Below are 25,307 nucleotides of genomic sequence, written 5' to 3' on the forward strand. Positions count from 1 at the left end.
GGCGTGTAAAACCAGGGTAAGTGGATCAGATAAGGATGGTCTACAGAGAGGAATGAAGCCGACCTTGTCTGTTCTGTTCACCTCTGCACTCTTACCACCTAGCATGGTGCCTGGCATAGTAGGCTTTGAGTACGTCTTGGTGGAATGAATGAAGCAGACTGTGGAGTGAGAGAGACAGAGAGAGATTATTTTTGCCTCCAACAAATTTCCATGTCCTGATTGTAATCCCTCATGAAGACTATCTTCATTTTCTGTCCTTACATCCATGAGATATCCCTGTGTCCACCCAATAATTTCCCCTTTATGTTAAAGCTAGTTTGGGTATGTTCTGTTCCTTGCAGCTAAATTAAACCGAAGAATCTCATAATTCAGTCTTTAAGGTCTTCTTGTCCCCAGGGAACTATGGTTTCTCACGCAAACTAGTTATTTCGGTGGCCTATCCAAAAATTACTGGATTCCAGAAGTGGGCATGCCTCCACTTTGCCCAAGTGAACCTCACCTTTGGGGACAGAAAAGAATAGAAACTCAAATTCAACTGAAAATAAAGAAAATACCTCCCAAAATAAATCTTCTTGATCTTCTAAAAAGGCAAACTCTGAAGAAAAATGTGACAGAAACTGCAAATTGAGGATCCTTTAGGAGAGAGGGTTGGACCTTAGGCATTGTTGATTGAACACGACTTTATTTAAAGTCAGTGGAGAGGGTCAGATATGATCAGGACACACTTGCCAACCTAAGCTCCAGGAAGAGGAAGAAGAAGAGTGGGTCACAGCTTTATCCCGGACTTCTGGAATGCTTCTGGAATGCTACTGGACTAACTTGGTGATGCAAGAGACTGCTTCGCAGTTTCTGGTTGTACTCTTGGCTGTTGTACAGCACGTTGAGGAAAAAGGTTATTCTTTCCTGCTCCCTGCCTGGGAGGACACATATTTATATTTATATATTTACCTCAAAGGCAGGGGAGTAGTTGAAAAATATATAGGCAGTCATCATAGGCTTGAAACACAGAAAAATGAAATACTTGGGGGCAGTATGGTGGGTTTTTCAAGAGCATTGATTTGAAGTGAGACAGATCTCCAAAACCAACTCACTAACTAGCTCTATGTCCTTGGCTAAGCTGCTTAACCTCTTAGAACCTCAGATTTCTCATCTACAAAATGAGAATAAAAGTACTTCATAAATGTGCTGTTAAGTATTAAATTAGATAATGTTTATAAGTTCTTAGGCCAATGGTACCAAGCTAAGGGCTCAGTAGATGGTAGGGATGATTAGGATTATTAGTGCTTTGTAATACAGGCATTAATGAAAGTGTGTTATTTTTATGTTAACCAGAAGGAAGGCTGCATTTTTTTAAGTTAAGAAACATGACACTAAAACATGTATTTCATAGCTCCTCTTCACTGTTTCCTTTTTAACGTAAATCCCTGCGTGTAGACAAATGTAAAAGATGAGTCCAGGAAATATCTAACAAGACAGTAGTTATGCAGTAAGTAGCCATCAGTTGTGGTATCAATCAACAGCAGTATAAAGTCCCCCAAAAGTAGGCACATGTGAATCCTCCCATGCAGTCTTCTCAAAAGCAATTGTAAATTGTATGACCTGCAGATGGCGAACTTGGATAGGGTGACTATTAAGCAATGACTACCTAGAAAAGAAAGCAGTGGTTTTTGTTTTGTTGAATGGAGGGCTCAGTAAAGTGGATACATTAATAAAGGCTGTACAAGCCAAAAGCATCCTTTGCCGACACACTGGGTTCCTTCTTCCAAGGGGACCATTAATCTGTCTGTCGAAGTGAGTCCACCCACAATCGTATGTGCTGTGAGAGACAAGCCTGCATTTGCTTCTGGTAGAAATGTTTTGGTTGAGTATTCATGCTGGTTGCTAGTCACTGATACAAAGAAAAGGAGTATCAAGTAGGGAACATCAATAGATTTCTTGTAAGTCTCTTGAGGGGTACAGAAATGTTACCTTCTCAGAATATCCATATGTAACACTTTAATTATCTGAACCCATTGTACATGTCCGAAGAGTCCACATGTTTTGATGTGTATAAGTAATTATATCCTCCCTTGCTTGATTACGCCACTGTTGAGTATTTGTTCTGTACCCTCCCCAAGGCAATCCTTTAGGGACCAATTACCATCCTTTAGTGACATCATTTCACTGGCTGAAGGAAATTTCTAGAGTACCACACTGGGCATTCAGGACTCCTAAGGGAGCTCTGTAGTACTTTGTATAATCTATGTGCCCTACCCTCTGGAGAAACACATTTTTTTCCCTCAAAATTCTACTTTGGAGTACAGGTTTTACTACCGCAGATCACAACTACATGAGTTTGTGGGAAAATTAGTGTGACTTTCCAAAACTGCCTGCTCCTGCAGGGGCCTGAGATGTTTTGTTGGTTCTTTCAGTTGTGAAAAAGCTCAGCAACTCACCCAACATGATGGATTGATGACTTTTTGCTGCATTATAAAGCAGGGTCAGTGTCCCCAAAGAGCCTCTCAGCTTGTGGGTCAGGTGAAGGGACATCTCTAGGCCTCTGTAGTGCCTCTGCCTTGTCATTTATCATGAGGCTGTAATTATTGTCTGCATATCAGCCTCCCCACAACTATGTACTTCCAGAGTCCAGAAACAGTACCATATTCATCTCTTTATCCTTAAACATTTTGTGTCTGGCACATAGTAGGTACTTACAAAAATGTTGGATGAATTAAAGAATAAATATATGTGCTTGGGTAGAACAAGCAGCCAGGAAGGAGGAAAGGTCACTTTAGGGGAAAAAAAGAGGAAGGTAGTCCACCTACCCATGAGGGATTGTACCTATATTGGACAAGTATTATTCCTGAAGAACAGAGAGAGAGGAAAGAGCAGTGGGTTGTGTGCAGCCTCATCCTTTTATCTTTACTAACCAGACTCTCAAGAGACTGACTTATACACCACCATCCTGGTTGACTATTGCCAGTGGAGAACACATCTCTCCAGAGACTGCATTGTGCCCCAATTCCATGTATTTCACATCTTCATTCATTTCACAATGCAGACTACTATCCACTGTACGTTCATGGCATCTTCATTCATTTCAAAAGGAAGAAAGTCCCTAGCTCTCAGGATGAGGCAGTTCTGGTTTTCAGGTAGCTTCTAAAAGCTTCTAAATGTTATAGTTAATCTAAGCCATGGTAAATAGAGAAGTTATCAGAAAATTCAGAAATTATAAGATCTTATCTAAGAGTGGATTTGAGTCTAAAGGCACCCACTGGTGAAAGACAGAACCTAGAGGATGGGACTGAGGAACAGTCAGAAACAGACTCTGAAAGACAGTCCAAATAAGAGGAGCCACACGTCACGTAAGTGTTGCCCATGGAATTGACAATGGGCATCTGACATGAAATAATAGGGGTAGTCGAGGATATGAGGACCGTGCACAGAGATGAGGAGTAGCACTGTTGTGTCTGCACATGGTAAGCACTCAACAAATCCTCGTTGAATGAACAGGTCGTTCTGTGGCTCAGCTGCTGCTAAGGGAAGTCATGAACTGCTTTGCTAAAGGCAGGTTTATTTATAAATAGGAACCAAAGTGATATGCACCGTTAAAAATGGGTATAAACCAGTGCAGGAAAAGTTAAAGTGAAAAGCACTGATCAGAAACATTTAGAAGAAAGGAAGGAAGCAGTGTCTGGAAACCTGAAGTGAATGAATCATTACAATGGAGTTTATAGGAATCTCAGCTTCCAGACAACCAGTTTAAAAGAGAAACATGCTAGATTGTACTCTTCTCATGAGTCAGTAAAGTGTGTAAATTCATCTGGAAATGCAGACTCATTCTTAGAACTTAATCCTAGAAAGAATTTATTGTGTAGACAGTTAAATAAGAGAAAGAAGAGGACATTTGATAAGTTTTGTGAAAGCTACATACATATTATTCACGGACTAAACTATAAAGATCATCACCACCGACACAGCCTAGGTAAAATGATAGATGAAAAGAGATGGGGAAAAAACAAATAGGTTACTGTATGAACATATACACTACCATGAAAGCAAGAAAATATAAATATTGACCACAGCCCCCTTTTTGCAACTATTATGAGGCTAGATTTATAGCTTCCTTAATGCACTCTCAGTAAGGGGAGGAAGCGTAGTATGAGAGGTTCTACTCCCACTTCTTCCCTATGATCCCTGGATCCATGTGATCTGTCCTTGGGTGAAACACACCATATATTGGTTATTGATTCGGAGCATACACCATTTTCTCTATGCCAGTACCTCAACTTCATAAGATGTCCTCCAGCTGGCTCTGTGAGTCTTTGTAACAGACTACTGCACTTCTCTACAAGGCCAGCTCCTCCTGGGTTATGGTAAAACAAGTGAATCCTGTGGGAATCCTATAGCACTCTTGGCCAGAAGTAATAGTATATGGATTACTGTGGGCTAAATAAGCTTTCAGTAAGTTCACAGAAAGTTTTGCTAATAGAAGCATAACAGGGAAGTAAAATCTATATGCATAACATATTTTAGTGAGAAAAATTGCTACAGAGTCCACAGTGAAAGAGGTTCAGTATCATCAGTCAACAGGAGGCTAGCCACGCCACCCTATTCCCCACATTTGGAGCTGTATGGAGGGCTCAGCATGGGTGTCTGCTGCTGGCATTTTAAGCGTTCAGTTGAGGTGGTAGCTGGATCTGCCTTGGTAACAAGTTCTCGTGGTTGAGCCCATGGATAACCTCCATCTCTGTCACCACGGCCACTTTGCTTTTGAACCTACTGAGGAATAGTCGTGTTTCTGGGGAAAAAGGATAGCTGATGTTTGCAGTACTGAGCTTCCTGCCCATCTGATTCTTGAGTCTCCTCTGTAGTGAGAGCCCTTTGCTGAGCATTCACATGAGGCACAGTATTCTCACAGCATGAACCTATTTTGAGAGGTGTATACATGTACCTCTACCCTAAACCGTCTTGTCATCCAATCTTGTTCCTTCCAACTTGCTCATCATTGAAACAAACCTTTAGGCTCTATGTATAAATCTTCACTATGATGATCTTTCTTTCTAGGTAAAATATACAATTAGATGTACTTCTCAAAGTTCTGCTTATTGTGAAGATTTATCTTCCTACTTGTCCTTCATGGCCAACAGTGTGGAAAACTCTAATGCTGCACCAATTTATTTATGGCCATTGCCAGTATATTATGCATAACTATTAGTAAATCAGTCTTGAACTGTTTCTTCCCTGTCCATAAGGCAGTCCCCTATATGTGTGGGTCCAGGAAGAGGTGGCATTACAGCAAGATTAGGGGCCACGAGAGTTGGAGCCATTTGCCCATGAAAGTTTCTTGTGCTTCTAGAACATGGTTGAGGGTGACCTTGTATGTGCCATTTCATCTTGATGGAGAGCGGCTCTGCCCATCCAAGTTTAACAATAGGTCCATCAAACAGCATCTAATTTGGGAGAGACAGCACAGGTCTCATTATCAGTTCATTTCCCATGACCAGATATTCAGTCTTTACCAGAACCCAACAGAAAAAAACAGAAGTTTCTTGAGGAAATTCGTTATTTGTCAAAGAGGTATGGCTTTGCTGTCAATTCTAGGGGCTGTACGATTATTGTGTTATTTGGGAATTCCATGGGCTCAATGACCTGCTACAGAACGTTGTACACATTAGATTTCCTGGGTCACAAGAGCTAAGTGGCAAGAGTGGCTTTTTCTTTAAACTGAACTGGCTGAAGAATATTTGTTTGCTTTGAGCCTTCCTTAAACATAGAAGCATGGCTTATTCAATAAGTAGGAAGGAGCAACACCAATGTAATATTATTTTGCCTCTCTTATACTAGAATCCCACCAAATGTGTGTGCCTCTTTCTTTGTGGAACTGGATACAAGGTGCAGCAAATTGTCTTTTAGTTTGGAGGGGATACCTCAGTGTACCCCAGATCTCTAGACTCCCAGAAACATCAGTGAATTAATAGATCTCTGAACTCTCATGGAATTTATCTCTTATCCTCAGTTACATGTGTGTCTTACCAAGGCGTCTTATGTATTTTCTACTTTCTAACCAAATTGTGATAACCAATCCCACCTAATGAAACAGCACAGTGAATCTAGAATCTCTGGTAAATGTACCCATGTTAATCATTTTGACCCAAGGGAGCTATGTTCCTTTTTCCTTCCTTAGTCTAGCATTTTAGAATTTATTTTCACACACATTCCCCTAGTTTCTGCTGATACCAATATAAGTCAGAAAAAAACATGCAATTTTTTTTTGGTGTGTAAGCCCACTCTTCCAGGTGTAACTTGGTCAGACTCTTTTTCTACTATTTAGATACCTCAGTTTTAAAAGGTAAGACATTGCAGCTTCATGATTTTTTTCCTTTCCCTTTCTTCCTCTCTTTCGCTCTCTCTTTCTTCTTTTGGAAACCAGAATAAATTGGCTTTATTTTTATTTATTTTATTGTTTAACTTAACACACAGTAAAATTGACCTTTAGTTTGGTCTTTATTTTATAAGTTTAACACATATATAGATCTGCGTAACCAACATACAGTGGGGATAGATAGGGAAGTACCCTGCATAATGGAAAGTAGGTTCACTAATAGAGTGGGTAAAATGAGATTCAGATAGATGTCTTTAAGCATTCGATCAGGGGAGGACAGCAGACAGAAATTACCGTTTGAGGTATGAATTCTGATGTGTAAAACAAAAAGCTTTAACAGCAAGCAAGTTACTTAATTTCCTTGAGCCTCATTTGCCTCTTTTGTAAATAGGGATAACCAAAAATTAATGAATGAAACTTATTAGCTAAATACAATTTTTAACATCTTTATTGAGATATAATTTGCACACCATAAAAGTTACTCATTTAACAATACAATTAAATTCTTCTTAGTAAATTTACCAAGTTATGCAGATATCACCAAAATCCAGTTTTAGCACATTTTAATCACCCAAATAAGATCCCTCATGCTCATTTACAGTTAATCCTTGTTCCTATCCCCAGCCCTCATTCTACTCCATTAATCCTCTTTCTATATCTCTTGACTTGCCTTTTCTTAAAATTTCTTATAAATGGAATCACAAAATATGTGGTCTTTTTTTTTTTTTTTTTTTTTAATTTATTTTTGGCTGTGTTGGGTCTTCGTTTCTGTGCGAGGGCTTTCTCTAGTTGCGGCAAGCGGGGGCCACTCTTCATCGCGGTGCGCGGGCCTCTCACTATCACGGCCTCTCTTGTTGTGGAGCGCAGGCTCCAGACGCGCAGGCTCAGTAGTTGTGGCTCACGGGCCCAGTTGCTCCGCGGCATGTGGGATCTTCCCAGACCAGGGCTCGAACCCGTGTCCCCTGCATTAGCAGGCAGATTCTCAACCACTGCGCCACCAGGGAAGCCCAAATACGTGGTCTTTTGTGTCTGGCTTCTTTTACTTAGCATGTGTTTGAGGTTCATTTATGTCGTAGCAAGTTCCTTTTTACTGCTGAATAATATTCTGTTGTATGGGTGTGCTACACTTTGTCATTTCATCAGCTGATGGACATTGGGGTGGTTTATTAAAAGTATAGATGATTTAGGAGAGGATGACATCTTTAAAATATTAAGGCTTTGAATCCATAAATATTATTTGGTTGTTTGTTCTTTTGTTCACCTCAGTAAGGCTTTCTTTCCTCTTATGGCTCAGATTCACCTCTTATTAAATTTACACTTGGCAGTTTATATTTTGGAGATATGGGTGGGCAACAACTGTGTCTACTATAGTTATCTTTAGTTATCTTTTTTTCATTGTCTTGGTCAGATATTAATAGTAGTGTTATGTCAGCCTCATAAAATGAACTGGAAATGTCTTTTACACTTTTCTGTCTTCTGTAATAATTTAAATATCCCGGAAATCACATAAATCTGAAAGATTTGGTGGAAATTGATTCTGATATCATCTGAACCTGACACCTTTCTTGAAAGTAAGAGAATTTTTTCACTTACTATTAGTCTTAATTATATTCTAGATTTTTTTTCAGTTTTGATAGTAAATCAGAATTGTCCTAGAAAATATACACTTTATGCAAATGTTCACATTTTTAGGTGGATTTTTACATATAGTCTCTTAGACTTGTAAAGTTTGTACCACGTTTCTCGATCTGAAAATATTCTCTCTTCTTTTTTTCCATTAGATTTTCCTGAAAGCCAACTTATTGGCCTTTTCAAATAAATACCATTTTGATTTATTTACTACTTTATAAATAATTATTTTAAAACATTTTATGTTTATTCATCCCTCCCATTTCCCTAAGACTGTTTGTTGCTCCCTTTCTTTAGGATGAAAGCACAGTTTGTACTTCATTTTTATTATAAAAGATTATCAAGCTATGTATTTTCTTTTGAGTATAGTTTTGGTTGCATCCCTGAACTTTAAAAATGTATCGGAAAATAAGAGTGAGATGACTCGTGAGTGCTGTTGAAATTTCCAAGTGAGCCAATTATAAATTTAAATGTTGTGTTAATAATTTAGTGCTTTTATGAATTTTGGTCAAATATTTTTTCCTTTTGCTGATTTATGAAGTTTCTTTGGGGCCTACTGTATTATCCATTTTTATAACTGTTTAGCAGTAACACACATTTAAATATATGTATTTGAATAACAGCTGAAGGGTTTGCATTCTTTAAATCATTTTGATTAACAAACCATTTTATGTCATTTTTTATTAAGTACATTCATACTTAGTGCTTTTTCCTAAGACGATAGTTTTTGAGTAAAATATCATGAACAATTTTACATATACCCAGTTCTCTACTTCTTTTCCTCCTTTGTTTAAATTAGAAGTGTGGGGGGAAAGTGATGCTAAACAGACACTCAGGAAGAAGTGTAAGAGAGAATAGGAAAATCACCCAGAAAGAGGTGCCTTAACAGCTTTAAAGTGGTACAGACACAGAAAGAGGCACGCCACCTAGGAAAGGTATTTGCTAATGTCTGGATGACTGTAATAAAATCTTTCAGAGTATGTTTTACCTTGGAAATTACTGGAATATAAGAATAAGCAGAGAATTATACTAATTATAAATGAGGCTTTAGTCTGAACTTAGGTATTGCCAGGATTAAAGGGATACAGCAAGAAAACTTACAGCAAAGTTTTCTTTGGTGTCTGGAAGTGCCAAAGTTGCCTACAGCAACAGAAATAATTGGTTGCCTGCCTCACGGCTCAGTCACCTCAGAAGAGCAGGCAAATAATTCCTGCCACATAGTAGGTGTACAGCAAATCCAGGCCTATTTTACTCCAAGCGCTGAGTTCTTTCCATTGTTCCAAAAAGACTTTCTGGCATACGCTTGTGAAGAAAATGGCCAAATGCAATAAGGAACACTATTGTGAATTGTATTTTAACTTGCACACACGTTCAAAAATATTTGAAATTACCTATAAAGAGACACATTCATATTTCTAGAACTACTAAGCCAGTGGTAAAGAATGTGGACCAAGTAACAAAGGATCTGGGTTAGAGGGTTTGTACAAGATTATCTAAGTGAAAGACAGCATGGAACTGATCACAAAATCTGAGTTTCCTGGGAGTAAAGGCGAAAAGGGACAATATGATGAGGTTTAGATTCTCATAGTCTAATAAAAAGAAATATTTCCATTTGGTATGAAAATCAAAGTGTCTCCTGTTTTAATCATAGGAGAATTTACCATGTGGCACTTTAAGTAAAATAACATTAAGCAGTATAATGGCATCTTCAATAGCAATTTTTACCAAATAATTATTTTCAAAATTACAATTTATAAACCACTTTTTACAATTTAATTATAATAAAATAAGAAAAAACAAGATCAATTTTATTTATAGTACAATCTAAGCATTAGTAAGGGAATATCATCAGTAGAAGGATGTACTCACTTTTCTTTGTTTTTAACTAAAAAATTACATTTTCTGCAATGTTGTACAACTGTTAGTTTATATTTTGTTGAAATTGGATACTGGATTATCTATCTGCTGCATAGATAATGCTAGCTAAGTCATCTTTGTCTGCAGGGAAGTGAGCTACTACAAATTACTACATCTAAATGTTTAAATGTTATCCTATAAAAATAGGGTAAAGAAAAGAGGACCTGTGGCATCACTGAGTCTCTTTCCTCAGATTATCCAGGATCAGATTCCCTAGATGAAAGATGTGGTTAGCACTTGATGCTAATCAAAGGATCCAAAATACTTGGATATAGTTCATTTTAATCTTAGTTGAAAACATTGTGGATAGACACTTAGGAAAAAGTGAAATCAGCATAACATCTCCTCTTCAAGTACAATCCAGCTTTCAGAGTGGTAACGTGGATTTCAGCCTCCTCGTAATTCTCCTTGATGAAAACAGAAGGATTTCACAGCACAGAAAGCAGTGGTTTATGAGTCTGGGTACAGGGGACGCACAAGAGAACTCTGTTCATCGTCTTCAAAGTGATGCAACGATGGCACGGCTGCTGCTGTGGCTACATGTAATATAGCCCGTAGCTCTTTAAAGAGGATTAGCTTTAGTGCGGTGGGAGCATTCAATGCTGGACTTCACGTAGAGGAGAATATGCTAATGAAATGTAAATATCTATGGCAAACATGGCATAATATCGAAAACCCTCAAAACTGAGCTTTGTCTCTTGCACAGTGGGAAACCAAACTTTATCATATCAGAAGAAAAACTAAAAGAGAAACAACCTTTTACTCTTCTGCCTATGCATCTGCTGCTATGAAAAGTGAATTTAAATATTCACTCATATTTGAACTAAATTAAGTTGCCATGTCAGTAGAAAAACCAAAGTTCAGTCATTCAAAAGCATCCTACTAGATCTGTGTCCAGCGATGAATGTGAAATAATTCATCTTTGTAGGAAAGGATATACATATAACATGAATTTCAAAAAACATTTTAACACTATTTTTTAAACACTATTTTAGGATTACAGAGGGCTTGCAGAGTGGGTCTTTTCTCCATTTCACCTTAAAATTTCTTGCTTGCAGTTTTTACTTTTTGCCTGCACAGTGTCTTTCTGCTCAATATTAGACAAATGCATCTTTATCATAATTTTCCATATAGTGTTTTTACTACTTTCATAGGAAGCCAATGTGAGATTTGATCGGTTTCTTAAAACTGCACATATACTTAGTTAATATGAAAATTATTTTCACATATTTAGAATTTCAGACCATATCTGGCATTGGGAAGGTGAATTCATTATAAGGTGTGTGCTTTGCAAACCATGTAACTGTGTGTAGCCTCTTGGAATCTATAGACTTGGTTCCCAAAGATTGAAAGCCCCCTAAAGATTTCATCTCAATTGCTGGGAAATAAAGATCCTGCAAACACATGGAACCAGGTGCCTGTGGCTCGATTTCCAATGCGTGATCTTTCATTAGTTACTAGCATTTCCCTACACTCAACCGAGTAGCTTAGGTTCTCTTGGTTTTTGTTGGTCGGTGGTGTGTGTGTGTGTGTTTTATATCTCCGTTTTGAAGGGTTTGTCTCTGTAGGCTTCGAGGGATGGTAATACATATTCATGAAAGAGCACTCTTTCCAGTCCTTGCCACCACTGACAAAGCCTTAGCTGTTTCACACAGCAAGCTGGCTGGGATTGTGTGTGGGGCTGCATGGCCAGATTAGTGCACACAGCAAGCCCACTCCTCTGCTTGTTAGGCCTTGCTTCCTGACAGTTTCCCCAATTGTCGTTTGTGACAAGGCTGTCATTAGGTGATGGCTTCTTTTGGCCATTTTCAGATAAAGATAATTTCATTAACTTCCATTTTATTTGACAACAAGCCGTTTGGGAGAGAAAGGAAGTGCTTCAGTAGTTTATGGATTAGGGTTTTGTCACTTCAAAGGCATCTTTGATCTAAGAATATGTGCTGTACCAAATTCATTATGTCTTTCCTTAAAGAGCTTTTAAATTTATTGATCTTCTCCTCAATTATTCTCCTTTTACGTCCAGTAATGATGTGTGAGATGGTAGTGTTGGGAAAAGCCCAAGGAGGAGGGTGGGGAAAATGCAGCCAACTGGTCACTTCTGAGGCCATTACGCGAACGAAACAACAGGTGCTTTTGTTTAGTGTCAATTCTCTTCTGAATCTCTATGCAGACAAAGGCCCCTCTGCTGTCTGAAGATCAACATGAAGATATCATACCAATAGAATAAGAGAAAATTATGTTTGGCATCACAGCCTAATGAAGATTTTGAAAACTTCACAATTTGTATAAAAATTGTGCCCACAATTGTCTTCATCCTCACTATTGAGTCCATGGGTTTTGAAAGCCAGCAAATAAGTAATGGAGAAAGAGCAAGCACTTCTTTGTGGACCAATAATTTGGCTTCCCCTAGAAGCAGTCCTACATTTTGCTGAGGCTCAGCTTGCTCCAGTTTTTATAACTGGATCATTAGGAAGTCATACAGAGCAGAAAATAAGAGACTAAGAATCCATAAGTGAAAATTTACCTTAAAAACACAGCAAGAGGAGCATGTACAGCTAGTGGCTCTCTTGTTTAGAAGGTCCACTTACCCTTTTTGCCCTCCTTTTGTTGTTGTTGTTGTTCTAAACAATTGCTATATGGAATTAGTGTTATAAACAACGCCGTGGACAAAGAGGTAAATAGTTTATATCCAAACTATCACAGTTAACTATTGTCTTCTAAAACTTCACATATAATAACCTCAATTTACGACAGCACAAGCTACTCACTTCCATTTCTACAACTAGGAAAAGGGAGTTAAAACAAATGGCTTAAATTTGGGGGGGGTCTAAATATTTTATTAGCCTCTTGGCAGACTATTTTATATTTCAGAGATATTCAGATGCTATTGATAAGTTTATCTTAGCAAATCATAATTTCAAAATCTTACACTTTAAAGGAAATATGTGAAGTATGACCTTAAGTTCCTAAAAGTGATACAAATTGTTTCTTTTGAAAATCAGTTTTGTGAATTTCTAAAAAACTAGTGGAACATAATGCCTTTCATTTTGAAAAATTAGTTTAGAGGTTTGGGCCTCTAAACCAAGCCTAAGGAGGAGGGTGGGGAAAATGGGCCGTCAGTACTTCTCTTCATAAACTCAGGATAGAAATAGCCCTCAAACAATGTCAGAAACATTTTCCATGTGTTAGGTTATTTTGTCCTTATTAAGAGGTAGATACGATTATTAGCTTGATTTTACAGGTAAGGAAGGTGAGGCACGAAGAAGTTCAGTAACTTGCCCATCGTGTCATATCCAGGAAGTGGTGGAGCCAGATGTGGGTACTTTGGGTCCAAAGCCTCTGTTCTTAATGCTTGGACCTGGGAGACACGGGACCTAAAATATCTAAATAGTCATCTCCTAATTCCTTACGGTGCTGAACAAGTAAATGTTAGTTCTCATCTCCCCTGCCATGTCTTTAGCTCCCCAATCCTGGTCGTTTGCTCCGTGCAGTCCAAGGAAATGAAACGAGAGAGTGCAAGGGGAATCTTATTCTCTGCTTAGGTTCATCCAGTTTTCCTTTTGCCTGCACGTTAAACACAGGGGGATTGGCATGCCAAAATCTGATAAATTCAGACAGTAGGGTTCATGGTTCATTTTGCTGTCTTTTCAAGGAATCCTCCATCACTTCACTGAAGTTCTGTGATGTAATCTGTCTTGACTGTTTTAACCAGAAACCCTTGATTTTGACTTCCTTGTGAAATCAGTAAAAGCTACTTTGGAAGAGGAAAGAAATAGATTTTGAGGAAGGTTTTCGGGAGAGATCTCTGTTTTGTCTTAGAGTTCACCTGCTTTGTGACACGTGAATGCATCGCATAAACTGGCAGACAGCAGCACCATCAGCCTACCTCAGAAGAGACAAAAGTAAACACCCGTCTCAAAGAGATTGCACTGAAATATGATATCAGCTGCAAGAGAAGGCCATCTCCTCCGGTCAAATGAGAAAAATCATATTATCCTCACTGTGGTATACAAATAGCTTGTAAGCCACATTCTCCGTTTGAAAGATAACAATAAAGTGCTAACCTCGATGCTTCGGGCCAGCCTGATCCCATCTCCAAACACAAACACTCTGCCTCAGTTTTGGCTGCGGGCTGTGCAGTGGCCTCCCAACCCCACCCTTTCTTTCCCCCTGTTAATTGGCTGAGACCACCAGAATTTGGAGGACACAGATGTCACTGATAGTTTTCCTAGGGAGCACATTCATGCCCATCTGTTGCAGCCTAGAAGGCTGTTCGTATATCCACAAGGCCTTCATTTAATTCTTGTCAGAAAGTAATGTAAATCCAGTTTACCTCAGAGGTCGCAGCCGAGATTTATGCCAATGAGCCCCCTGCAATTTACACACACTGTAGTTGTATAGGATGAAAAGAAAGCCTTTCATGTTGGTGCATATTAACAAGAAAGCCTGCCTTCCGAGAGGGGCTTTTTGATTGAGGTTTTTCCTGATTTTAATACAGCCGATGCCAGTTGGTATACTCAGCTTTAGAAAAAGAGAAAAAATCTAATCTTTAAACTAAAGTTTCTTCTTTTATAAGAGGTAAAAGAGAAAGAGAGAAATCCTAGCAAGTGGCACGGCCATGTCTTTAATTATCTTTATGAGACAAAACTCCCCCGAACTTGGAGAAGACAGAGTGTGACAGGAGAGCGTGTTCTGGCCTGAGTTATTGCTGCTTGAAGTTTAGAGAGAATTCAGTTGTAAGCAGTTGTCTTTCCAATGTGAAAATAGTAGGAGTGACCAGCTGAATTAGTCTCTGACTTTTCAGCTGTCTCTCTCTAGTGTATTTAGAGGAAATTGTGGAATTTGATTAACTTTCTTTGGACCCGGCTGGGTAGAAATTGATTCATTAGTAAAATGGAAGCATACATATGTGATAAACACATATATATTTATAGAATTATTTTATTGGAAGTCTAATAAGAATACCTAGAAGGACTTCTGTTAATCCTATCTTTCTATGTATTAATGCCTTCTGAAATGTTCAGGACTATGTCAGTAAGCTGGAAGGCAAATGATTTTAAAAACACCCATGGGGTCAAAATCTTCTGGAAAGTTTGAATATGCCCCTTATTCAGTATGTGATCTTAAGGCAAATTACTTAACCTCCATGACCCTCAACTTTCTTATCTCTAAAGTGGGAATAATAAAGCCTACATCATAAGGGATTATGTCTGAGGTACACAGTACCTAAAGTATAGAAAGTATTCAACCAATGAAAAATTCCCTCTCCACGCTGCCTTTTGATGACAGCAAACTATGGATTAAAAATATTAGTTAATTTAGTTCAAATACCCTAAACATTGAAATCATCAGACTACTTTTTCATGTTAAAAAAATTTTTAAAGACAGATGAAGTTGGAGATTTTCCTTCCACAGTTTGGAATTTTCGTTTTGTTTAACTTTTTAATTCTGTGAAAAGTAGAAAAATAGGAGCATGTCACATAGTTTTGGTAAAAGCAGGCATGGCCTCTCTACTCATTCACAGTCATAGCCTCTGATTTCCCAAGACAGTGTTAATAGGGGGTGTGCTTCTTGTGTTTTTATAGACAGAACTCATTTACCCGTGCTAATGGCTTTGAAGTATTTGGTATGATTATTTTTGCACCACATTTAACTTTTTGTTTATATTTTGCTTAAGATAATATTAAAATTCGGGTGTGATTTCGAAGCACAAACTAACAGGGAAATGCAACAGAGTACGCTAGAAATGTTATATGATGGGCGTGTAGGTAGAATGGGGCCATGATAAAAAACACAACGTGTTGTTGGTAACTCATTAGGCAGACACTCCAAATGTACATCATCACAGTCTGGGCTTAATTATAGAATTGGATGAAGCCGTAGCCTCACTTTATAGAGCCTTACTTCACATTAGGGAACTAAAGCCCAATTTTGTTGACTATCGAAAGCAGGGACTAGGCGGAATTAAAATAATTTCAGAAATGTCTTTTGCTGCTTCTCAGAGTTCATCAAAGCCATTCCTTTTTGCTTACAGTCCTCAAAACAGAGTCTTTTAAAATTTTTTATTATGAAAGGTTTCAAATCTGTGCAGAAGTGGTGGGGGCAATACAAGAAATCTGATGTAATTTGATTCAGCCTCAACATTTAATGACCTATAGCCAATCTTGCCTTATTTACATTCTCACTTTCTCCCCACTTCCATGCCCTGCATCTCAGACTTCATATAATTTCATCTGTAAATATTTCAGAGTGTTTCCTTAAAAGATATGAACTCCTATTTAACGTAACCACAGTACTATTGTCTCACCTTGAAAATTAACACTGATTCCTTAATATTATTTATTGTGACTTAATATTATCAGTCAGAAAATGCCATTGCCCCCCCCCCATCCTGCTTTTTAAAGGAACTTGATTACTTGGCTCTCATGTTCCAAATTAGTTGTTTTGCTTCCATGACACAATCGTTTCATGAATACTCTTTCATAATGACTTTCATTGTGGATGTATGTAGTTGGTATGTTTTGTGATATGTTGTAGTATCTTCCTAGAATGAGAATTTATCACCTAATTGAAAAATAAAAATTGAATCTTTATTCTAGTTCTGCACCACCTTCATTGATTCATTTGGATAACTGTTTTCCAAACTTATTAGCTTCAAATGAAATTACATGAGAAAGGCCACTGTAGAACCTGGATAAAAATGAAACTGCTCTGGGGCTACGCCGCTGACCACTCATTCAGCTCATTCTTTCCCTGTGTGAGGTCTCGCAGGGTTTGGTATGTGAGTGCTTGTTTAATAAATGTGTACCATTTTCCCATTCTGATTTCAGGGCAGACGAATTGCTGTGCAAAGCAATGTAAAGAATAAGAGAGGATTGCATGCATAGCCGGTATGACAAAAAAAGACAGTACAGTGCTTAATTTTTAAGTTTACTAACACTGAAAAGAATTTCACTTAAAGTAATTAAAAAGTTTATTGTAATCAGAAAAATCCACTGTGCTCATAATGACCCCACTTCTCAGTTGGCTATATTGAGGTCTCCTGGGAGGAGATGTTATTTGTTCCCTGTCAAGATTAATCTGTAAATGCAGTCACCAGTTAGACCTCATCAGTTCTTTCCGTCCTCTTCATTGGTCCCCCTGGAATTATATTACTGCTTGAATAAGGTCAAATTAGGATACTTTTCCCAAAGAAAAAACATAGCAGTTGTTATTTCAGTGCTTTAAAATTTGAGAATCAAGCCTGTTTTTTTAAACAGACCGGGTTATACATTTCTGTCACAGAATCAACAAACTACCAAAATAATACATACATTTTTTCAGTGTGTGTATTGGTTTCTTCCCCCACAAAAGCCAGGATACAGAGTGGTCTCATGTAAAACCATAGTGGATTGGATATTTAATAGCTTGTGTCTAACTCCTGCAGATAATCCCAGTGAATTGCCACGGAACTTGGACAGATCACTAAACTTCTGACTTTACTTTCAAATTGGCACCATATTACTTGCTACCTTCCTCACTGTAATGTTATAAAAGTAAAATTATCAATCCAGTTCTTCTATTTCCTTTTGTCAAGGTGTAATATGAAATGCCTTTTCTTCTATAATAGTTGGAAGTATAGGATAAGTTCCCCAACTTGTCTAAATTTAAATAAACTCATCCTGTGGGTCAGAATGTTGCTTTGGAATTTTTTGTAAGTTGAATTATATACTCATTTTACTTCCCCAATAAGGTTGTCTTTGAGGGTTGGAAATGTTTATTCTGGTTCTTGGTAACCTTTAAAAATTTGAAGTACAGTATATAATGGATACTCAATAAAGGCTTAACTACCATTCAGCAGTTTGCAAATACAGTCAGTATGTATTATTTTATATTTTAAACCTTTAAGTTAGCTATTAAAGCCAAGCATGAAGGAAACAGTAGGAAACAAAACTTTTTTGCCAGTAATAGATTGTGTAAAAAGCTAGTGTGTTTCACTTGCCTTTTTTGATTTTCTCAGTTTTAAAAAATTTTCTGTATCACTGTTAATTCTGTACTGGCAAATATTCCTTCATTAGCTAAAAGTAAAGAATAGAATTAACACCAAGTCTCAGATCTCTATCCTCTTTATTAAAAAAAAGGGAAAATGAGAGTTCTTCTACTTGAGGAGCTACCAAAGAAAGTGAGTGGAGTGGCTCAAAAACAATCAAGTTATCCCCCAAATCAGGTGATTTAACACACAGAGCATTTGCTCCGTGACTGAGCGGCATTTTACTGAGTAGCAGAACTTTTATAGAAAGCATAGAATCCTGAAATTCTAAAACTGTACTCATTTTCCAAGTCAGCCTGATGAAGTGAGGGCCTTGGGGTTCTCCACAGGTACAGAGAACAGAGTAGGTCTGATTTTCTACTTGAGCCTTTTTGGCTAAGATGAGCCATGTTGAGGACTCTGTGTGTTTGCATATATGGTGGGATGCCTCCCTCAAGAGGTAAATACCCCCCAAATTAAATGTACTATCTTTCCTTTTTAGACACTTCTTTTTCCTTTACCATCATACAGAAGTAGTAAAATTCTGCTATAAACTCTTTGTCCTACAGAGCCCCTTGCCTCCAGGCTCTACTCGGTTGTCACCATGTTGAAGTAGTTTGGTGTGTGGATGTTTGCCCCACTGAACGATATTTTTGCTTGTGGCCCTCAGAGTGTGTGGATATCTGAGTGGTTCTCCATCACAGTCACTTGCCACTGGAGGAAACACAAGTCCGTATTTGTTCCCAGGCCAGAAGGAGGCTCCCTGCCAAGACCCATCGGTTGCTGGTGACATGCACACGCTGTGTGAATCACATGGCCCCATGGTGAACTTTTATTATGTCTGCCCAGGAGTGTGGTCTGCCAATCCCCGGTCCAGAGGCCCACCCCCAGGCGCCTTTGACATTTCAAGTATAAAATAAAGAGCTTTGCATGTGTCTCAGAGCAAAGAAGAAGATGAGGGGCTGGGGGTGTTTCTGTCTGATCTGTAATCCAGTGGACGCTCTTTCCCTTAGCCACCTCAGGACTCACTTTTCTGACACTTCAGACAGCTGATTAAACCAAGTTGGCTGGGTTTAAGGGTTTTTTTTTTAAGCAAATAAAACTCACATCTTTCCTCCTGAAGATGTCTGACTGGTCATAATATTTCAGTTCTCTAACAGCATGTCTATTCGTTAATTGAATGTGGACCTGGAGAATTATTTAGGTGATAATTCCATTATTACATGGCTTTATACTGGGAAAAATATCAAGAACCTGAAGGCTTTGCATAGCCAAGCAATTTTCTTTCTCAAAACCATAAACGCTAATGAAGCCAACAAGGAAACCAAATCCAAAAAAAAAAGGTAAACTAAGGAGAAACTGGGTGACCCTTTAAAAATAAAACTTTATTTCTTGAAAACTTTATTTATAACAGTAACTGATACCTACAAAGCACTTATTACATGCTAGGTAATGTTCTTCATATTTTACAAATATTAATTGATCCTTTTAACACTCTGGGAGATTGGTCCTATTACTATCCCTTTTTTAGAGATGAGGAAACTGAGACATGATTTGACTAAGGCTGCTCAGCTAGCAAGTAGCAGAACTGAAATTGAAACCCAAGAACCCTGACTGCAAAGAGCAAGTGCTTCACTTGGCTGCCTATCGATGACCTACACAGTGAAACTGCAGTTCTTCGTTTCAATACCTTCATTTTTCTGCTGCAGCAGTTCCAGAGCCCCCTCATCCCTTTTCTCCAATACAGACTGCTCCTTTGTGGGCTATCTCTAACTTCAAAATCTACATGGTTATTTGCAAAATAACTCTCTTGGCTGTGGGAATTATAGATAACAGATTTGAACATATTTTGTTGCAGAATTAACCTTAATCCTCGCATTTGCTGGCCTCATCAGAAGTATATAACGCTTCATAGCCCTGGCAATTTTATATCACAGTATGCTTCATGCCGTTTCCGTATACATACCACACCATCACCTGGACTGTCCTCCTGTTCCGTCCCTGGAGACTTCCAGCAGCTTTGCCATTCTGACTCTGTAGGAATAAACAGAGCATTTCAGGTGCTTCATCCACCACAGCACAGACTACTCCATTTCTTCTTTTAAAGAAATTTCTCTTTTAAAAGAAAACTGCTTCTCTTCTAGCAAATTGCACTTGCTGAGTTTATCTCCAGAACTCTAATGTCTATTTAAAAGGGAGCAGGTGTGTTTTGAGGACAAGTCAGAACCCTGAATTCTTACCTGATCTTTGCTTGGGGCTTTGGGCAAGTTACTTGACCTCCTTCTGCCTCTTCACCCCCTCTTCATGGCTCAAATTCTTTACCTAGAATTTGGGTAGACAATATCTGCTTCCCAGAGGATATGCCTCAGATTGAAGTCCCTTCAAAGTTTATAAAAGTCACTTTTCCAGGACATCCCTGGTGGTGCGGTGGTTAAGAATCCGCCTGCCAGTGCAGGGGACACGGCTTCAAGCCCTGGTCCGGGAAGATCCCACATGCCGGGGAGCAACTAAGCCCGTGTGCCACAACTACTGAGCCTGCGGTCTAGAGCCCGCGAACCACAACTACATAGCCCGCGTGCCACAGCTACTGAAGCCCGCACACCTAGAGCCCGTGCTCTGCAACAAGAGAAGCCACCGCGACGAGAGGCCCATGCACCACAACGAAGAGCAGCCCCTGCTCTCAGCAATGAAGACCCAATGCAGTCAAAAATAAAAATTAATTAATTAATTAATTAAAAAAATTTTTTTTTCCTACTCTGCAAATGGCTCCCAGTATCATGGCAGCTCTGGATTTGGGGACATAATGGAGTCAGTATATGGGAGTGCTCTTCTCTTCTTTGGGGTACAGAAATACAAAGAAAACTCTCCTAGAAGGACCATTTGGTAGTCATAGCACAGGAGCCCTGAGCAGGACCAGATGGCAGGCCTGACTCACCTTGACCTGAGATGTCGCTCTTCTAGCCATGGGGGCTAGGCTAATAGTTCATCAGATGTCACCATGGCTGATGAAGTAGGTAACTGTAGCCGGGGAGTATGAGCAACAGACCCTGCAACTGTGGCCTTTTCTTTTTCCTCTTCTTTCTTCCTGAGGCCGACAGGTAACCCGTTTGTGACCCGGAACACTCTCATTGCACTTTCCTGTGCAGTCAAGTTTGATAAACACATTCAGCTGCAGGGAACTGGAGAGGGTGGAGCACAATAGCAAGAGAGAAAGAGGGAAGAGGCAGCTTTGGCCTCCAGTCTCCCATTTTAAAAAGGTGTGGCCCTCAGGCTGGAAATCTTGATATAAAAAAGCCATAGCAAAGAACTTCATTTTCACTTATAGAATTTTCTGACATCTATTTCACTTTTTTTTTTTTTTTAAATCACAGCACACTCCATTTTCTTTATAAATGGAATGAAAGATAAATTGAATTTCTGGGCAATCTAGTGTTTGTTAAACAAATGGTTCAAGCTGCCTGTCTCATTAATTACTTCAGTAGCCTATGCATACTCATGACTTCCCAACACAAGAGGAGGATCTCTTCCTTGAAGTCTCTGCTCATTTCATTCCCCAACTAGATTTCTTTCCTTATCTTCTCTTCAACTATTCCAAATCCTACCCTTGAAAAATCCCTGTGCAAGTGCCCCTCCCTGCTCTGAAATCCTGTGTCTTTTACTGTCTTTAAGTGGAATCACTGGCTCCAGCCCTGTGGGTGGGAACTGACTTAACTATGCAATACTCCTAGACTTGGGTTTCCATTTTATTTTTAATTTTTTCATTAAATGTCAAATAGGTATCAAAAAATTGTAAAATAGGTGTAATATACACAGAACACGGTGAATACCCATAGATCAAACAACCAATTTAAGTAAAAGAACCTATCACTTTCTTTGAAATCTCCTATGTCCGTATACCTACCTCCTATTTTCTTCACTCTTCCCTCAGTAAATCCACTATTCTTTTTTTTTTTTAAGTCCTTGTTGAATTTGTTACAATATTGCTTCTGTTTTATGTTTTGGTTTTTTGGGATCTTAGCTCCCGGATCAGGGATCGAACCTGCACCCCCAACCGGCATTGGAAGGCGAAGTCTCAACCACTGGACCGCCAGGGAAGTCCCCACTATTCTTTTTTTTTTTTTTTTTCAGCTCCTACATTTTTTAAAATTAATTAATTAATTAATTAATTTATGGCTGTGTTGGGTCTTCGTTTCTGTGCGAGGGCTTTCTCTAGTTGCGGCAAGCGGGGGCCACTTTTCATCGCGATGCGCGGGCCTCTCACTATCGCGGCCCCTCCCGTTGCGGAGCACAGGCTCCAGACGCGCAGGCTCAGTAATTGTGGCTCACGGGCCCAATTGCTCCGCGGCATGTGGGATCCTCCCAGATCAGGGCTCGAACCCGTGTCCCCTGCATTGGCAGGCAGATTTTCAACCACTGCGCCACCAGGGAAGCCCCCCCACTATTCTTAATTTTTAGTTTATCATTCCCTTTTATTTGTAATTTTACCTTATATATTTGTATCCTGTGTATGTTGTTTAGCTGTGAATGTTTATAAATTTTATGCATGTATTCATCTGTGACTTCCTTTCTTATTTCTAAGATTCATCTATGTTGTATGTAACTGTAATTCGTTCATTTGCTTATTCTATTCCAGTGTAGAACTGTACTTCAGTCTTCTAATTCATTCTCCTATTGATGGACATTCAGATTGTTTCCTTTTGTTTGTTTGCTATTACAAGCTGTCACTGTGGACATTCTTACACATGTCCTCTTGACACAGGTCCAGGAGCTTCCCTAGAGTATATGCCTAAGAGTGACACTGGGTCATAGTGTGTGTGCATCGTTGATTTTACTGGATAATACCAAACAGTGGTGGATGGGAGTAACTAATACTGACTGTTCTTGACAACTGTTATCCAACTTACATTTTTTTCCAATCAAGAAGTTGTGAATGTTTTTTCATTGTGGTTTGAATATATATATCCAAATTACTGATGAGGTTGGACACTTTTCATAAGTTGATTGACCATTCATGTTTCCTAGTGTGAAGTTTTGTTCAATTATTTTGCTCATTCTTTTTCTACTATGTGGTTAGTCCTTTTCTCATTGGTTTATAGGAATTCTTTACATATTCTGGATAGAAATCTTTTGTCAGTTACATATTTTACAAACACTTTCTCCCAGTTTGTGACTTCTCTTTTCACTTTCTTTTTTGATGACTTTTTACTAATCAGAAACTCATCTTTCCAGTTAATTAAATATATCAGTCTTTTCCTTTATAATTTGCTTTATTTTGCAAGTGTTTAAGAAATTCTTTCCTAACCAAAACTCATAAACATATTCTCTTTTAGGTATTCTCTTTTAGAAGTTGCATGGTTTTGTCTTTCACTTTTTGCTCTTTGACTTGTATTGATTTTATTTTATTTTTTCAAGATATTTATTTATTTATTTTTGGCTGTGTTGGGTCTTCGTTGCTGCGTGCAGGCTTTCTCTAGTTGCGGCGAGCAGGGGCTACTCTTCGTTGCGGTGCGTGGGCCTCTCAGTGCAGTGTCTTCTCTTGCTGCGGAGCACGGGCTCTAAGAATGTGGGCTTCAGTAGTTGTGGCACACGGGCTCCAGAGCACAGGCTCAGTAGTTGTGACGCACGGGCTCAGTTGCTCTGCAGCATGTGAGATCTTCTTGGACCAGGGCTCGAACCTGTGTCCCCTGCATTGGCAGGCGGATTCTTAACCACTGCGCCACCAGGGAAGTCCCTATATTGATTTTAGAAAAACAATTAGCTCAGTGTCATATATTGAGCTCTGTAACAAATCAAGTTTTCATATGTACGTGGGTCCTTTGCTGGACTCCTGATTTAATTTAGAAGATCCATTTGGTCTATCCTAGTGCCAGTAATTTTTGTATCATTTAACGTCATTTTGTATTAATTATTAACATCTGGTATGACACCCCTTCTCCTCCCTTGTTATTTTTCACTAGGAGTATCTTGATTATTCTTGAACTTTGTTCTCCCACATAAATTTTAGAACCATTTTGTGAGGTTGCACACAAAGACAGGCACACACAGAGCTGTTTGTTTTGATTGGAATTGCATTAATAATTTAGATTAACTTGGTGAAATTGATGTCTTGAGAATATTGAATTTTCCATGCCACTAACATGGGGTATCTCCTCATGTATTTAGATTTTCATTAATATCTTTCAATGAAGTAAGTTTTATAAGTTCTCTCTAAATGCCTTGCATATTTATTGTTAGAATTATTCTTAGGTACTTTATATATACACGTATATTGTTTTTATTATAACTTACATATTTTATGCCATTGTAAATGGTGTATTTTTATTAAATTATATTTTCTAGCCATTTGTTGCTGATTTTAAAAATAATTTGCTTAAGATTGGATTTATTTGCCCAATCAAGTTTACCGGTAGTTTGTCAATTTCATTGGTCTTTTGAAAGAATTTTATTTTCTTGATCTTCCTATTATTTGTTTTTTTATTTCATTAATTTCTGCTCTTTATTTTCTTTCCTCTACTTTCTTTTAGTTTATTTTTTCTATTCATTTCCTTAGTTTTGGTTATATAAGCTTAACTCATTAATTTTCCATAATTCTTTCTTTCTCTATTATAAGTATTTGGGCTATAAATGTCCTTCTACATTGCACTTTGACCGAATTCCACACTTTTTTGATATGTAGTGTTTATCGTTCCATTTTAATATTTTCTAATTTTCATAATGATAACTTCTTTGAACTGTGAGTTATTTAGAAGCATATTTCTTAATTTTCATCCATATAAGGGTTTTTATCTAGTCATCTTTTCATTATTGATTACCAACTTAATTGAATTTTGGCCATACAGTGTCATTGGTGATAGTTCTTTCTTTTAAATTTTATTTTATTTATATTTTTATACAGCAGGTTCTTATTAGGCATCAATTTTATACACATCAGTGTATACATGTCAATCCCAATGGCCCAATTCATCACACCACCACCACCACCCCCCAACGGCTTTCCCCCCTTGGTGTTCATACGTTTGTTCTCTACATCTGTGTCTCAATTCCTGCCCTGCAAACCAGTTCATCTGTACGACTTTTCTAGGTTCTACATATATGTGTTAATATACAATATTTGTTTTTCTCTTTCTGACTTACTTCACTCTGTATGATAGTCTCTAGATCCATCCACGTCTCAACAAATGACCCACTTTCGTTCCTTTTTATGGCTCAGTAATATTCCATTGTATATATGTACCACATCTTCTTTATCCATTCGTCTGTCGATGGTCATTTAGGTTGCTTCCATGACCTGGCTATCGTAAATAGTGCTGCAAAGAACATTGGGGTGCATGTGTCTTTTGAATTACGGTTTTCTCTGGGTATATGCCCAATAGTGGGATTTCAGGGTAA

At 38.4% G+C, this 25,307-nt stretch overlaps 1 protein-coding gene and 1 long non-coding RNA gene across 7 annotated transcripts in view; both read left to right on the forward strand.

The window, feature by feature from the left end:
- ALPK1 (alpha kinase 1) overlaps positions 1-25,307 on the forward strand; it is a 127,236-nt gene that overhangs the window by 24,542 nt on the left and 77,387 nt on the right. The gene's annotated exons all lie outside the window — the stretch shown is intronic.
- The window catches only part of LOC309627616, a 111,933-nt gene continuing 92,925 nt past the window's right edge, over positions 6,300-25,307 (forward strand). Inside the window, exon 1 of the long non-coding RNA XR_014243858.1 lies at positions 6,300-7,073. This is a non-coding gene — a long non-coding RNA (uncharacterized lncRNA). The remainder of the gene's footprint in view (positions 7,074-25,307) is intronic.

The sequence above is a fragment of the Balaenoptera borealis genome (assembly GCF_965194805.1).
Source record: "Balaenoptera borealis genome assembly, chromosome: 4".
Classification (NCBI taxonomy): Eukaryota; Metazoa; Chordata; class Mammalia; order Artiodactyla; family Balaenopteridae; genus Balaenoptera; species Balaenoptera borealis.